A 12,116-nucleotide genomic window follows, 5' to 3' on the forward strand; every position below is an offset into this window, starting at 1 on the left:
AATCATAGAATGTTAGTGTCAATCCTCTTGTACTTAAGTCGTCATTGTGCCTTTTGTATTAAATTCGGATGCAATTTCTGTGTTCCATCGTCAATAAGAAGGTCCAAGGGATACAGTAAACCTGAAGTGAAGCATCGGATTCTAAAACTAGACTCACAAGAGAGGTTCAAATCACAGAAACTGAGAGTGTCAGTCCTCTTTTACTTAAGTCGGCATTGTGCCATTTGTATTAAATTCGGATGCAATTTTTGTGTTTCATCGTCAATAAGAAGGTCCAAGGGATACAGTAAACCTGAAGTGAAGCATCGGAATCTAAAACTGGACTCAAAGGAGAGGTTCAAATCATAGAAAGTTAGAGTGTCAGTGCTCTTGTACTTAAGCCGGCATTGTGCCTTTTGTATTAAATTCGGATGCAGTATCTGTGTTTCATCGTCAATAAGAAGGTGCAAGGTATACAGTAAACCTGAAGTGTAGCATTGAAATCTAAAACTGGACTCAAAGGAGATGTTCCAATCATAGAAATATAGAGTGTCAGCCCTCTTGTATTTCAGTCGGCATTGTGCCTTTTGTATTAAATTCGGATGCTAACTCTGTGATTCATCGTCAATAAGAAGGTCCAAGGGATACAGTAAACCTGAAGTGAAGCTCGGAATATAAAACTGGACTCACAGGAGAGGTTCAAATCATAGAAAGTTAGAGTGTCAGCCCTCTTGTACTTCAGTCGCCATTGTGCCTTTTGTATTAAATTCGGATGCTAAATCTGTAATTCATCGTCAATAAGAAGGTCCAAGGGATACAGTAAACCTGAAGTGAAGCATCGGAATCTAAAACTGGACTCACAGGAGAGGTTCAAATCATAGAAAGTTAGTGTCAGTCCTATTGTACTTTAGTCGGCATTGTGCCTTTTGTATTAAATTCGGATGCAGATTCTGTGTTTCATCGTCAATAAGAAGGTCCGAGGTATACAGTGAGCCTGAAGTGAAACATCGGAATCTAAAACTGGACTAACAGGAGAGGTCCAAATCATAGAAAGTTAGAGTGTCAGTCCTCTTGTACTTAAGTCGGCGTTGTGAATTTTGTATTAAATTCGTATGCAATTTCTGTGTTTCATCGTCGATAAGAAGGTCCAAGGGATACAGTAAACCTGAAGCGAAGCATCTGAATCTAAAACTGGACTCACAGGAGAGGTTCAAATCATAGAAAGTTAGACTGTCAGTCCTCATGTACTTAACTCGGCATTGTGCCTTTCGAATTTAATTCGGATGCATTTTCTGTGTTTCATCGTCAATAAGAAGGTCAAAGGTATACAGTAAACCCTAAATGAAGCATCGCAAGCTAAAACTGGACTCATAGGAGAGGTTGAAATCATAGAAAGTGAGAGTGTCAGTCCTCTTGTACTTAAGTCGGCATTGTGCCTTTTGTATTAAATTCCGATGCAATTTCTGTGTTTCATCGTCAATAAGAAGGCGCAAGGTATACAGTAAACCTGAAGTGAAGCATCGGAATCTAAAACTGGACTCACAGGAGAGGTTCAAATCATAGAAAGTGAGAGTGTCAGTCCTCTTGTACTTAAGTCGGCATTGTGCCTTTTGTATTAAATTCGGATGCAATTTCTGTGTTTCATCGTCAATAAGAAGGTCCAAGGGTTACAGTAAACTTGAAGTGAAGCATCGGAATCTAAAACTGGACTTACAGGAGCGGTTCAAATCATAGAAAGTTAAAGTGTCAGTCGTCTTGTACTTAAGTCGGCATTGTGCCTTTTGTATTAAATTCGGATGCAATATCTGTGTTTCATCTCCAATAAGACGGTCCAAGGTATACAGTAAACCTGAAGTGAAGCATCGGAATCTAAAACTGGACTCACACGAGAGGTTCAAATGATAGAAGGTAAGAATGTCAGTCCTCTTTCAATTAAGTCGGCATTGTGCATTTTGTATTAAATTCGGATGCAATTTCTGTGTTTCATCGTCAATAAGAAGGTCCAAAGGATACAGTAAACCTGAAGTGAAGCATCGGAATCTAAAACTGGACTCACAGGAGAGGTTCAAATGATAGAAATATAGGGTGTCAGTCCTCTTTTACTTAAGTCGGCATTGTGCCTTTTGTAATAAATTCGGATGCAATTTCTGTGTTTCATCGTCAATACGGAGGTCCAAGACATACAGTAAACCAGAAGCGAAGATTCGTAATCTAAAACAGGACTCACAGGAGAGGTTGAAATCATGGAAAATTAGAGTGTCTGTTCTCTTGTACTTAAGTCGTCATTGTGCCTTTTGTATTAAATTCGGTCGCAAACTCTGTGTTTCATCGTCAATAAGAAGGTCCAAGCTATACAGTAAACCTGAAGTGAAGCATCGGAATCTATAACTGGACTCACAGGAGAGGTACAATTCATAGAAAGTTAGAGTGTCAACCCCCTTGTACTTAAGTCGGCACTGTGCCTTTTGAATTAAATTCGGGTGCAATTTCTGTGTTTCATCGTCAATTAGAAGGTCCGAGGTATACAGTAAACATGAAGTGAAGCATCAGAATCTAAAACTGGACTCACAGGAGAGGTTCAGATCATAGAAAGTTAGAGTGTCAGTCCACTTGTACTTCAGTCGGCATTGTGACTTTAGTATTAAATTCGGATGCAATTTCTGTGTTGCATCGTCAATAAGAAGGTCCAAGTTATACAGTAAACCTGAAGAGAAGCTTCGGAATCTAAAACTGGACTCACAGGAGAGGTTCAAATCATAGAAAGTTAGAGTGTCAGTCCTCTTGTACTTAAGTCGGCATTGTGCCTTTTGTATTAAATTCAGATGCAATTTCTGTGTTTCATCGTCAATAAGAAGCTCCAATGGATACAGTAAACCTGAAGTGAAGCAATGGAATCTAAAACTAGACTCACAAGAGAGGCTCAAATCATAGAAACTGAGAGTGTCCGTCCTCTTTTACTTAAGTCGGCATTGTGCCTTTTGTATTAAATTCGGATGCAAACTCTGTGTTTCATCGTCAATAAGACGGTCCAAGTTATACAGTAAACCTAAAGTGAAGCATCGGAATCTAAAACTGGACTCACAGGAGAGGTTCAAATCATAGAAAGTTATACTGTCAGCCCTCTTGTACTTAAGTCGGCATTGTGCCTTTTGTATTAAATTCGGATGCAGATTCTGTGTTTCATCGTCAATAAGAAGGTCCGAGGTATACAGTAAGCCTGAAGTGATGCATCGGAATCTAAAACTGGACTCACAGGAGAGGTCCAAAACATAGAAAGTTAGAGTGTCAGTCCTCTTGTACTTAAGTCGGCATTGTGAATTTTGTATTAAATTCGGATGCAATTTCTGTGTTTCATCGTCAATAAGATGGTCCAAGGGATACAGTAAACCTGAAGTGAAGCATCTGAATCTAAAACTGGACTCACAGGAGAGGTTCAAATCATAGAAAGTTAGACTGTCAGTCCTCATGTACTTAACTCGGCATTGTGCCTTTCGAATTTAATTCCGATGCATTTTCTGTGTTTCATCGTCAATAAGAAGGTCCGAGGTATACAGTAAGCCTGAAGAGAAGCATCGGAATCTAAAACTGGACTCACAGGAGAGGTTGAAATCATAGAAAATGAGAGTGTCAGTCCTCTTGTACTTAAGTCGGCATTGTGCCTTTTGTATTAAATTCCGATGCAATTTCTGTGTTTCATCGTCAATAAGAAGGCGCAAGGTATACAGTAAACCTGAAGTTAAGGATCGGAATCTAAAACTGGACTCACAGGAGAGGTTCAAATCATAGAAAGTGAGAGTGTCAGTCCTCTTGTACTTAAGTCGGCATTGTGCCTTTTGTATTAAATTCGGATGCAATTTCTGTGTTTCATCGTCAATAAGAAGGTCCAAGGGATACAGTAAACTTGAAGTGAAGCATCGGAATCTAAAACTGGACTTACAGGAGAGGTTCAAATCATAGAAAGTTGAAGTGTCAGTCGTCTTGTACTTAAGTCGGCATTGTGCCTTTTGTATTAAATTCGGATGCAATTTCTGTGTTTCATCTCCAATAAGACGGTCCAAGGGATACAGTAAACCTGAAGTGAAGCATCGGAATCTAAAACTGGACTCACACGAGAGGTTCAAATCATAGAAAGTAAGAATGTCAGTCCTCTTTTACTTAAGTCGGCATTGTGCATTTTTTATTAAATTCGGATGCAATTTCTGTGTTTCATCGTCAATAAGAAGGTCCAAAGGATACAGTAAACCTGAAGTGAAGCATCGGAATCTAAAACTGGACTCACAGGAGAGGTTCAAATCATAGAAATATAGAGTGTCAGTCCTCTTTTACTTAAGTCGGCATTGTGCCTTTTGTAATAAATTCGGATGCAATTTCTGTGTTTCATCGTCAATACGGAGGTCCAAGGCATACAGTAAACCAGAAGCGAAGATTCGCAATCTAAAACAGGACTCACAGGAGAGGTCGAAATCATGGAAAATTAGAGTGTCTGTCCTCTTGTACTTAAGTCGTCATTGTGCCTTTTGTATTAAATTTGGTCGCAAACTCTGTGTTTCATCGTCAATAAGAAGGTCCAAGTTATACAGTAAACCTGAAGTGAAGCATCGGAATCTAAAACTGGACTCACAGGGGAGGTACAAATCATAGAAAGTTAGAGTGTCAGCCATCTTGTACTTAAGTTGGCACTGTGCCTTTTGAATTAAATTCGAGTGCAATTTCTGTGTTTCATCGTCAATTAGAAGGTCCGAGGTATACAGTAAACATGAAGTGAAGCATCAGAATCTAAAACTGGACTCACAGGAGAGGTTCAAATCATAGAAAGTTAGAGTGTCAGTCCACTTGTACTTCAGTCGGCATTGTGACTTTAGTATTATATTCGGATGCAATTTCTGTGTTGCATCGTCAATAAGAAGGTCCAAGTTATACAGTAAACCTGAAGTGAAGCTTCGGAATCTGAAACTGGACTCACAGGAGAGGTTCAAATCATAGAAAGTTTGAGTGTCAGTCCTCTTGTACTTAAGTCGGCATTGTGCCTTTTGTATTAAATTCAGATGCAATTTCTGTGTTTCATCGTCAATAAGAAGCTCCAATGGATACAGTAAACCTGAAGTGAAGCAATGGAATCTAAAACTAGACTCAAAAGAGAGGTTCAAATCATAGAAACTGAGAGTGTCCGTCCTCTTTTACTTAAGTCGGCATTGTGCCTTTTGTATTAAATTCGGAATCAAACTCTGTGTTTCATCGTCAATAAGACGGTCCAAGGTATACAGTAAACCTAAAGTGAAGCATCGGAATCTAAAACTGGACTCACAGGAGAGGTTCAAATCATAGAAAGTTAGACTGTCAGCCCTCTTGTACTTAAGTCGGCATTGTGCCTTTTGTATTAAATTCGGATGCAGATTCTGTGTTTCATCGTCAATAAGAAGGTCCGAGGTATACAGTAAGCCGGAAGTGAAGCATCGGAATCTAAAACAGGACTCACAGGAGAGGTCCAAATCATAGAAAGTTAGAGTGTCAGTCCTCTTGTACTTAAGTCGGCATTGTGAATTTTGTATTAAATTCGGATGCAATTTCTGTGTTTCATCGTCAATAAGAAGGTCCAAGGGATACAGTAAACCTGAAGTGAAGCATCTGAATCTAAAACTGGACTCGCAGGAGAGGTTCAAATCATAGAAAGTTAGACTGTCAGTCCTCATAAACTTAACTCGGCATTGTGCCTTTCGAATTTAATTCGGATGCATTTTCTGTGTTTCATCGTCAATAAGAAAGTCCGAGGTATACAGTAAGCCTGAAGAGAAGCATCGGAATCTAAAACTGGACTCACAGGAGAGGTCCAAATCATAGAAAGTTAGAGTGTCAGTCCTCTTGTAGTTAAGTCGGCATTGTGCCTTTTGTATTAAATTCCGATGCAATTTCTGTGTTTCATCGTCAATAAGAAGGCACACGGTATACAGTAAACCTGAAGTGAAGCATCGGAATCTAAAACTGGACTCACAGGAGAGGTTCAAATCATAGAAAATTAGAGTGTCTGTCCTCTTGTACTTAAGTCGTCATTGTGCCTTTTGTATTAAATTCGGTCGCAAACTCTGTGTTTCATCGTCAATAAGAAGGTCCAAGTTATACAGTAAACCTGAAGTGAAGCATCGGAGTCTAAAACTGGACTCACAGGAGAGGTACAAATCATAGAAAGTTAGAGTGTCAGCCATCTTGTACTTAAGTCGGCACTGTGCCTTTTGAATTAAATTCGGGTGCAATTTCTGTGTTTCATCGTCAATTTGAAGGTCCGAGGTATACAGTAAACATGAAGTGAAGCATCAGAATCTAAAACTGGACTCACAGGAGAGGTTCAAATCATAGAAAGTTAGGGTGTCAGTCCACTTGTACTTCAGTCGGCATTGTGACTTTAGTATTAAATTTCGGATGCAATTTCTGTGTTGCATCGTCAATAAGAAGGTCCAAGTTATACAGTAAACCTGAAGTGAAGCTTCGGAATCTAAAACTGGACTCACAGGAGAGGTTCAAATCATAGAAAGTTAGAGTGTCAGTCCTCTTGTACTTAAGTCGGCATTGTGCCTTTTGTATTGAATTCAGATGCAATTTCTGTGTTTCATCGTCAATAAGAAGCTCCAATGGATACAGTAAACCTGAAGTGAAGCAATGGAATCTAAAACTAGACTCACAAGAGAGGTTCAAATCATAGAAACTGAGAGTGTCCGTCCTCTTTTACTTAAGTCGGCATTGTGCCTTTTGTATTAAATTCGGATGCAGATTCTGTGTTTCATCGTCAATAAGAAGGTCCGAGGTATACAGTAAGCCTGAAGTGAAGCATCGGAATCTAAAACAGGACTCACAGGAGAGGTCCCAATCATAGAAAGTTAGAGTGTCAGTCCTCTTGTACTTAAGTCGGCATTGTGAATTTTGTATTAAATTCGGATGCAATTTCTGTGTTTCATCGTCAATAAGAAGGTCCAAGGGATACAGTAAACCTGAAGTGAAGCATCTGAATCTAAAACTGGACTCGCAGGAGAGCTTCAAATCATAGAAAGTTAGACTGTCAGTCCTCATGTACTTAACTCGGCATTGTGCCTTTCGAATTTAATTCGGATGCATTTTCTGTGTTTCATCGTCAATAAGAAAGTCCGAGGTATACAGTAAGCCTGAAGAGAAGCATCGGAATCTAAAACTGGACTCACAGGAGAGGTCCAAATCATAGAAAGTTAGAGTGTCAGTCCTCTTGTACTTAAGTCGGCATTGTGCCTTTTGTATTAAATTCCGATGCAATTTCTGTGTTTCATCGTCAATAAGAAGGCACACGGTATACAGTAAACCTGAAGTGAAGCATCGGAATCTAAAACTGGACTCACAGGAGAGGTTCAAATCATAGAAAGTTAGAGTGTCAGTCCTCTTGTACTTAAGTCGGCATTTTGCCTTTTGTATTAAATTCCGATGCAATTTCTGTGTTTCATCGTCAATAAGAAGGTGCAAGGTACACAGTAAACCTGAAGTGAAGCATCGGAATCTAAAACTGGACTCACAGGAGAGGTTCAAATCATAGAAAGTGAGAGTGTCAGTCCTCTTGTACTTAAGTCGGCATTGTGCCTTTTGTATTAAATTCGGATGCAATTTCTGTGTTTCATCGTCAATAAGAAGGTCCAAGGGATACAGTAAACTTGAAGTGAAGCATCGGAATCTAAAACTGAACTTAGAGGAGAGGTTCAAATCATAGAAAGTTAAAGTGACAGTCGTCTTGTTCTTAAGTCGGCATTGTGCCTTTTGTATTAAATTCGGATGCAATTTCTGTGTTTCATCTCCAATAAGACGGTCCAAGGGATACAGTAAACCTGAAGTGAAGCATCGGAATCTAAAACTGGACTCACACGAGAGGTTCAAATCATAGAAAGTAAGAATGTCAGTCCTCTTTTACTTAAGTCGTCTTTGTGCATTTTGTATTAAATTCGGATGCAATTTCTGTGTTTCATCGTCAATAAGAAGGTCCAAAGGATACAGTAAACCTAAAGTGAGGCATCGGAATCTAAAACTGGACTCACAGGAGAGGTTCAAATGACAGAAATATAGAGTGTCAGACGTCTTTTACTTAAGTCGGCATTGTGCCTTTTGTAATAAATTCGGATGCAATTTCTGTGTTTCATCGTCAATACGGAGGTCCAAGGCATACAGTAAACCAGAAGCGAAGTTTCGCAACCTAAAACAGGACTAACAGGAGAGGTTAAAATCATGGAAAATTAGAGTGTCTGTCCTCTTGTACTTAAGTCGTCATTGTCCCTTATGTATTAATTTCGGTCGCAAACTCTGTGTTTCATCGTCTATAAGAAGGTCCAAGTTATACAGTAAACCTGAAGTGAAGCATCGGAATCTAAATCTGGACTCACACGAGAGGTTCAAATCATAGAAAGTGAGAGTGTCAGTCCTCTTGTACTTAAGTCTGCATTGTGACTTTTGTATTAAGTTCCGATGCAATTTCTGTGTTTCATCGCCTATAAGACGGTCCAAGGAATACAGTAAACCTGAAGTGAAGCATCTGAATCTAAAACTGGACTCACAGGAGAGGTTCAAATCATAGAAAGTTAGAGTGTCAGTCCTCTTGTACTTAACTCGGCATTGTGCCTTTTGAATTTAATTCGGATGCAATTTCTGTTTTTCATCGTCAATAAGAAGGTCCAAGGTATACAGTAAACCCTAAATGAAGCATTGGAATCTAAAACTGGACTCACAGAAGAGGTTCAAATCATAGAAAGTGAGAGTGTCAGTCCTCTTGTACTTAAGTTGGCATTGTGCCTTTTGTATTACATTCCGATGCAATTTCTGTGTTTTATCGTCAATAAGAAGGCGCAAGGTATACAGTAAACCGGAAGTGAAGCATCGGAATCTAAAACTGGACTCACAGGAGAGGTTCAAATCATAGAAAGTGAGAGTGTCAGTCCTCTTGTACTTATGTCGGCATTGTGCCTTTTGTATTAAGTTCCGATGCAATTTCTGTGTTTCAACGTCAATAAGTAGGTGCAAGGTATACAGTATACCTGAAGTGAAGCATCGGAATCTAAAACTGGACTCACAGGAGAGGTTCAAATCATAGAAAGTGAGAGTGTCAGTCCTCTTAACTTAAGTCGGCATTGTGTCTTTTGTATTAAATTCGGATGCAATTTCTGTGTTTCATCGTCAATAAGAAAGTCCAAGGGATACAGTAAACTTGAAGTGAAGCATCGGAATCTAAACCTGGACTTACAGGAGAGGTTCAATCATAGATAGTTAGAGTGTCAGTCCTCTTGTATTTAAGTCGGCATTGTGCCTTTTGAATTAATTTCGGATGCAATTTCTGTGTTTCATCGCCTATAAGACGGTCCAAGGGATAGAGTAAACCTGAAGTGAAGCATCGGAATCTAAAACTGGACTCACACGAGAGGTTCAAATCATAGAAAGTGAGAATGTCAGTCCTCTTGTCTTTAAGTCGGCATTGTGCCATTTGTATTAGATTCAGATGCAATTTCTGTGTTTCATCGTCAATAAGAAGGTGCAAAGGATACAGTAAACCTGAAGTGAAGCATCGGAATCTAAAACTAGACTCACAGGAGAGGTTCAAATCATAGAAAGTGAGAGTGTCAGTCCTCTTTTACTTAAGTCGGCATTGTCCCTTTTGTATTAAATTCGGATGCAATTTCAGTGTTTCATCGTCAATAAGAAGGTCCAAGGTATACAGTAAACCTGAAGAGAAGCATCGGAATCTAAAACTGGACTCACAGGAGAGGTTAACATCATAGAAAGTGAGAGTGTCAGTCCTCCTTTACTTAAGTCGACATTGTGCCTTTTGTATTAAATTCGGATGCAATATCTGTGTTTCATCGTCAATAAGAAGGTCCAAGGGATACAGTTAACCTGAAGTGAAGCATCGGAATGTAAAACTGGAGTCACAGGAGAGGTTCAATTCATAGAAAGTGAGAGTGTCAGTCCTCTTTTACTTAAGTCGGCATTGAGCCTTTTGTATTAAATTCGGATGCAATTTCTGTGTTTCATCGTCAATAATAAGGTCCAAAGGATACAGTAAACCTGAAGTGAAGCATCGGAATCTAAAATTGGACTCACAGGAGAGGTTCAAATTATAGAAAGTGAGAGTGTCAGTCCTCTTTTACTTAAGTCGACATTGTGCCTTTTGTATTAAATTCGGATGCAATTTCTGTGTTTCATCGTCAATACGGAGGTCCAAGGCATACAGTAAACCAGAAGTGAAGCATCGGAATCTAAAACAGGATTCAATGGAGAGGTTCAAATCATAGAAAGTTGAAGTGTCAGTCCTCTTGTACTTAAGTCGGCATTGTGCCTTTTGTATTAAATTCGGATGCAATTTCTGTGTTTCATCGATAATAAGAAGGTCCAAAGGATACAGTAAACCTAAAGTGAAGCATCGGAAACAAAAACTGGACTTACAGGAGAGGTTCAAATCATCGAAAGTTAGAGTGTCAGTCGTCTTGTAATTAAGTCGGCATTGTGCCTTTTGTATTAAATTTGGATGCAATTTCTGTGTTTCATCGCCAATAAGACGGTCCAAGCGATACAGTAAACGTGAAGTGAAGCATCGGAATCTAAAACTGGACTCACACGAGAGGTTCAAATCATACAGAGTGAGAGTGTCAGTCCTCTTGTCCTTAAGTCGGCATTGTGCCTTTTGTATCAAATTCAGATGTAATTTCTGTGTTTCATCGTCAATAAGAAGGTGCAAGGGATACAGTAAACTTGAAGTGAAGCATCGGAATCTAAAACTAGACTCACAGGAGAGGTTCAAATCATAGAAAGTGAGAGTGTCAGTCCTCTTTTACTTAAGTCAGCATTGTAACCTTTTGTATTAAATTCGGATGCAATTTCTGTGTTTCATCGTCAATACGAACGTCCAAGTTATACGGTAAACCTGAAGTGAAGCATCGGAATCTAAAACTGGACTCACAGGAGAAGTTCAAATCATAGAAAGTAAGAGTGTCAGTGCTCTTTTACTTAAGTCGGCATTGTGCCTTTTGTATTAAATTCGGATGCAATTTCTGTGTTTCATCGTCAATAAGAAGGTCCAAAGGATACAGTAAACCTGAAGTGAAGCATCGGAATCTAAAACTGGACTCACAGGAGAGGTTCAAATCATAGAAAGTGAGAGTGTCAGTCCTCTATTACTTAAGTCGGCATTGTGCCTTTTGTATTAAATTCGGATGCAATTTCTGTGTTTCATCGTCAATACGGAGGTCCAAGGCATACAGTAAAATAGAAGCGATGATTCGGAATGTAAAACAAGACTCACAGGAGAGGTTGAAATCATGGAAAGTTAGCGTGTCAGTCCTCTTGTACTTAAGCCGGCATTGTGCCTTTTGTATTAAATTCGGACGCAAACTCTGTGTTTCATCGTCAATAAGAAGGTCCAAGTTATACAGTAAACCTGAAGTGAAGCATCGGAATCTAAAACTGGAATCACAGGAGAGGTACAAATCATAGAAAGTTAGAGTGTCAGCCCTCTTGTACTCAAGTCGGCACTGTGCCTTTTGTATTAAATTCGGATGCAATTTCAGTGTTTCATCGTCAATAAGAAGGTCCGAGGTATACTGTGAGCCTGAAGTGAAGCATCGGAATCTAAAACAGCACTCACAGGAGAGGTCCAAATCATAGAAATTTAGAGTGTCAGTCCTCTTGTACTTAAGTCGGCATTGTGAAATTTGTATTAATTTCGGATGGAATTTCTGTGCTTCATCGTCAATAAGAAGGTCCAAGTTATACAGTAAACCTGAAGTGAAGCATCTGAATCTAAAACTGGACTCACAGGAGAGGTTCAAATCATAGAAAGTTAGACTGTCAGTCGTCATGTACTTAACTCGGCATTGTGCCTTTCGAATTTAATTCGGATGCATTTTCTGTGTTTCATCGTCAATAAGAAGGTCCGAGGTATACAGTAAGCCTGAAGAGAAGCATCGGAATCTAAAACTGGACTCACAGGAGAGGTCCAAATCGTGGAAAGTTAGAGTGTAAGTCCTCTTGTACTTAAGTCGGCATTGTGCCTTTTGTATTAAATTCCGATGCAATTTCTGTGTTTCATCGTCAATAAGAAGGCGCAAGGTATACAGTAAACCTGAAGTGAAGCATCGGAATCTGAAACT

Source organism: Schistocerca serialis, chromosome 11 (genome assembly GCF_023864345.2).
Source record: "Schistocerca serialis cubense isolate TAMUIC-IGC-003099 chromosome 11, iqSchSeri2.2, whole genome shotgun sequence".
In the NCBI taxonomy this organism is placed as follows: domain Eukaryota; kingdom Metazoa; phylum Arthropoda; class Insecta; order Orthoptera; family Acrididae; genus Schistocerca; species Schistocerca serialis.